Source organism: Salvelinus sp. IW2-2015, unplaced genomic scaffold (genome assembly GCF_002910315.2).
Source record: "Salvelinus sp. IW2-2015 unplaced genomic scaffold, ASM291031v2 Un_scaffold4852, whole genome shotgun sequence".
Taxonomy (NCBI): domain Eukaryota; kingdom Metazoa; phylum Chordata; class Actinopteri; order Salmoniformes; family Salmonidae; genus Salvelinus; species Salvelinus sp. IW2-2015.
Genome location: NW_019946121.1, coordinates 8,503 through 13,985, shown reverse-complemented (window position 1 = coordinate 13,985; position 5,483 = coordinate 8,503). Strand labels below are relative to the sequence as shown.

General features: G+C 41.3%; 1 pseudogene; it reads left to right on the top strand.

The window, feature by feature from the left end:
* Positions 1 to 1,883, top strand: part of LOC112077715 (receptor-type tyrosine-protein phosphatase epsilon-like) — an 18,585-nt pseudogene extending 16,702 nt beyond the window's left edge.
* The last annotated feature ends 3,600 nt before the right edge of the window (positions 1,884 to 5,483 follow it).

Below are 5,483 nucleotides of genomic sequence, written 5' to 3'. Positions count from 1 at the left end.
CCCATATCTTTTATTTTCATTGGAAATAACCCTTTTAAAAAATATATATTAAGGTCTTTACAATGCAAGTATGTGAGGCACAATATCAAGAACACAAAAAAATATGCAAAGTATTGAATATCAAGTTACGCCATTATTATTATTATTGACAAGGATAATAGTTTAAAACAACATATTAAGGAATTGTAAGAATTAATTTCCATTAACCTGATGGACGTAGTAGCCTACTTCAGTCCAGAAAATCAATATACAACTACACATAAAATAACAAGGTACCAGTAGTAGTACTAGTCAGTAGTACTAATCAGTAGTACTAATCGTAGTACTAATCAAGTATACTAATCGAATCAGTAGTACTAATCAGTATACTAATCTAATCAGTAGTACTAATCGTAGTACTAATCGGTAGTACTAATCTAATCAGTAGTACTAATCAGTAGTACTAATCAAATAGTAGTACTAATCAGTAGTACTAATCAGTAGTACTAATCAGTAGTACTAATACAACCATACTGCAGTTTGTTATAGCTAAAGCCACTGCACATATTCTGAAGCACATGTACATTACCAAGCATACCACCAAGGAATATCACAGATACATTAATGTCAAATACGTTACATCTGAAAAGTTACAGTCATCATTTGTATATTCATGTGTATTGCTTTAATAGCAGTGGGATCCATGTTTAAATGTATGCAGTCCTGAACTGCCCGTCTCTTCTAGAAGTGACGTGTATTATTTGACCTAATAGGAAGGTGTCTGCTGATGCAGTGGCCAAATGACTATAGGAATAGAAACACAAGTCGTTCTGATCCGACGCAACAGTCAGTGTGACCTGTAAAATTAAAAGATTTTAACGTAAGTGCATCTAAATGAACTCGACACAATATAAATAAATTAAAATTAAAAAGCACAAAAGAATGGGGCGTATTTAATTTAAAATAACGATCTCAATCTGTTAATAAATATCCATGCAAAATGCCATACCTTTTGTATTTAGACCTCAGTGCCGTTTATAGTATACTGGCTACCCCAATCTCATGAAAACACACATATCCTCATTATGACATTACATCATTTGCATTGTGTGAAAGACTAGGTCAGGGGTGCCCCGACCAAAACATTACCTCATAACCTCCAGCGGTGCTTCAAAGCCAGGTTTATAAGGCGCCCTTGTGTAGGAATCTGAGATAAGTCCAGCTGAATGACAAGCCCAGAAGCTCTACACACACCCCTCTATTTCTTTATGACATTGTGATACAACGGGAGGAGGAACTAACCATATCAGATACACAATGAACAAGGAGGTTTAATAGTTGGGAATATGGAATTGTTTGATGCTTGTTCAGATGTGAGTTGTTGTGCTGGAGGAATGACTTAACTTAACCTCGTCTCTGTCTCTGTCTCTCTCTCTCACTCTCTCTCTGTGTCTCTCGCTCTCTCTCCTCTCTCTCTGTGTCTCTCTCTCTCCTCTTTATCTCTCTGTCTCTCTCTCTCTGTCTCTCTCTCTCTCTTTATCTCTATGTCTTCTCTCGTCCTGTCTCTCTCTCTCTCCTTCTTCTCTCTCTCTCTCTCTCTCTCTCTCTCTCTCTTCTCTCTCTGTCTCTGTCTCTCTTTATCTCTCTCTCTCTGTCTCTGTCTCTCTCTCTCTGTCTCTCTGTCTCTCTCTTTATCTCTTATCTCTCTGCTCTCTCTCTCTCTCTCTCTCTCGTCTCTGTCTCTGTCTCTGTCTCTGTCTCTGTCTCGTCTCTCTGGATGAAGGAGGGTGTTTTCAGGTCACACCTCTTCATCTTTAGTCTTCTGCTTTTCATTGTCTCCCTCTCTTGGATTCTCAATGTCTTTTAAATGCCAGGTTGCAATATTAAATTCATTGAAAAACCTGCTTTTTGCTCTGTCAATTTACTTACATGTGATTCAGCACTGCCATCTAGTGGTGAAGAAGGGGTATATTATTCAGTTATATTATGATTTATGTAAACCAGTAGATGTAACTGTTAAGTTGAAATATCCTGTTACATACAGTATGCAGGGTTAGGGTTAGGTGGTAGGGTTAATACATGGGGTTTAGACATGGTTTAGACATGGGGTTTAGACATGGGGTTTAGACATGGTTTATACATGGGGTTTAGACATGGGGTTTAGACATGGGGTTTAGACATGGTTAATAGATGGGGTTTAGACATGGTTAATAGATGGGGTTTAGACATGGGGTTTAGACATGGGGTTTAGACATGGTTAATACATGGTTTAGACATGGTTTAGACATGGGGTTTAGACATGGGGTTTAGACATGGTTTATAGATGGGGTTTAGACATGGGGTTTAGACATGGGGTTTAGACATGGTTTATAGATGGGGTTTAGACATGGGGTTTAGACATGGTTTATACATGGTTTAGACATGGTTAATAGATGGGGTTTATACATGGTTTAGACATGAGGTTTATACATGGTTTATACATGGTTTAGACATGGTTAATAGATGGGGTTTAGACATTGGGTTTAGACATGGGGTTTAGACATGAGGTTTAGACATGGGTTTTATACATGGTTTAGACATTGGGTTTAGACATGGTTTAGACATGGTTACATACAGTATGCAGGTTCGAACAGGGGACTGTTACATGCAGTATGCAGGGGGCTGTTTTACTCAGTATGCAGGGGGCTGTTACATATAGTATTCAGGGGGCTGTTACATACAGTATTCAGGGGGCTGTTACATACATATCAAGGAGCTTTACAGTTACATTTTCAGGGGGCTGTTACAATACAGTATTCAGCGGGCTGTTCACAACAGTATTCAGCCGCTGTACAATGCAGTATACAGGGCCTGTTTTACTCAGTATGCAGGGGCGCTTACATGCAGTATGCAGGGACTGTTACATGCAGTGTGCAGGGGGCTGTTTTTACTCAGTTGTGCAGGGGGGCTTTACATGCAGTGTGCCAGGGACTGTTAAATGCAGTGTGCAGGGACTGTTTTACTCAGTGTGAGGGCTGTACATGCAGTGTGCAGCGGGACTGTTACATGCAGGTTGCTTAAGCGAATGTGCAGGGGCCTAGAACATGCAGTCGTGCAGGGTTTTATCCTCAGTTGCGGCGGACTGACAAACAGTAATGTGGTATAAGTACATGCTAGGTGTGCGGTGCTGTTCTTACTTCAGTGTGCAGTGGGCCTGTTACATGCTCAGTTGCAGGCGACTGTTACATGCGTTGCAGGGAACTATTAGCAGTTGCAGGGCTTTACGTGTGCAGGGCTGTTACAGCAGTGTGCAGGACGAGCGTGGACTGTACATGCAGTGTGCAGGAGACCTGAGAGTTGACAGGTGTCATGCTGTGCGGGACGTTACATGCAGTGTGCAGGGACTGTTACATGCAGTGTAGGCGCTGTTTACTGGAGTGTGCAGGGACGGTTACAGCAGATAGTGCAGACGGAACTGCGTACAAAAATGCAGGGTGCAGGGCTAGTTCACATGCAGGTACAGGACTGTTACATAGCCAGTGTGCAGACTGGTACATGGCAGTAGGCAGGACGACTGTTACATGCCAGTATGCAGAGGACTTTAAATGCAGTATGCAGCCGGATGGTACATTGCAGTATGCAGGACTGGATAACAATGCAGTTGCAGGGGCCTTCTTACACTGCCAGTAATGCAGGGCAACTAGTACATGCAAAGTATGCAGCGGGCGACTGTTACAATGGCAGTACTGCAGCGGACTGTAAAAATTGCAGTATGCAGGCGCACGTGGTAAACAGTGCAGATGCAGACAGGGACTGCTACATGCAGTGTGCCAGGGGGCGATACAATGCAGTATGCCCAGATGGACTGGTACATGCAGTATGCAGGGGACTGTTACATGCAGTATTCAGGGGGCTGTTACATGCAGTATTCAGGGGGCTGTTACATGCAGTATTCAGGGGGCTGTTGTTTACAGTATGCAGGGGACTGTTACATGCAGTATTCAGGGGGCTGTTTTACACAGTATGCAAGGGGCTGTTACATGAAGTATCCAGGGGACTGTTAAATGCAGTGTGCAGGGAGATTTCAGGTCATCTTGCTCTGGCTAGCATTAGTTAGTTGATCTTGTTGTTGTAGATGTGCATAACTGAGGGAGWGTAATGTGGTCTGTGTGTAGCTGGTGTAGGCGAGTCAGGCACAGGACAGCAGATATGAGTAAATAAACGTAATTTACTCAAAATAGACAAATACAATACAATAAAGCAAGCCCACATAACGGACCGTATTAYATACAAACAATTACTCATCAACAAACATGGGGGAACAGAGGGTTAAATAATGAACAAGTAATTGGGGAATTGAAACCAAGTGTGTAAGACAAAGACAAAACAAATGGAAAATTAAAAATGGATCGGCAATGGCTAGAAGGCCGGTGACGTCGACCGCAGAACGCCGCCCGAACAAGGAGAGGGACCGACTTTGGCGGAAGTCGTGACAGGGAGAGAGAGCCTACCTTTTCATGGTTGTCTGATCAATAGGACTGTAAAAGTTCCCGAATGTAAGAGGACTCCCGTGGTGTTTACATATTTACAGAAAAACATTCAGTTGTATTTTGTGGCTTTTGGCGAATGTTTTCTAATGATCTAAAGTCACATGGTTGCTACTTCCTGTAAACACACAGTCCAGTTCAAAGTGAATGAAGGCAGGCCCATGTGATAAATAGCTTATTTGCATATAGGCCTACTGTAGCTCTGATTGGCTATAGCACACCGGTCGGTCGGTGTAGACTCCGGTCCTGGACAAGACAGATGTTTTATTGGGTTTTATTTACTGCAGTGTCTATTAATTGTCAAAACGCACGGCCGCTTTCCCGCTGTAAATTGTAAATTGTAAATTGTAAATTGTTAAAGAATTACCACAAATGCCTTATTATATGTAATTCCCAAACGTTCTATGAATTTAGGAAAAGGTGCAAATGACCATATCTACAGTAAGTGCTCGCTTGTCAGATAATGTGTTTTAAAACATCGTCCTGGGGCTGTATATGAACAGGTTTTATGTTGCTAAACCGCTGTCAGTTCCACTTTAAATTATATCATGGGCAGAAAACCCAATTCATCTCCATCGTTCATTGAAGTTGATGGGTATTTTAAATCAAAACCTTTCGATATTGACAATAATTTAAATGACTATTTCACTAGTAAAGTGGAAAAACTCAGAAGGGAAATGACAACATTGAACAGTGAACCATCATATTTTTGTACCAAAGATCTGATAGTGAAAGATATTTATTTTTTATTTTTTATTCAAGTTAGTTTTGGAGAGGTGTGGAAGACAACTATTGTTATGCATCAATAATGAAGCCACCAGGTTTAGACAACCTAGATGGGATACTATAGAGAACCTAGATGGGAACTATAGACAACCTAGATGGGACACTATAGACAACCTAGATGGTAAACTATAGACAACCTAGATGGGAAACTATAGAGAACCTAGATGGTAAACTATAGAGAACCTAGATGGG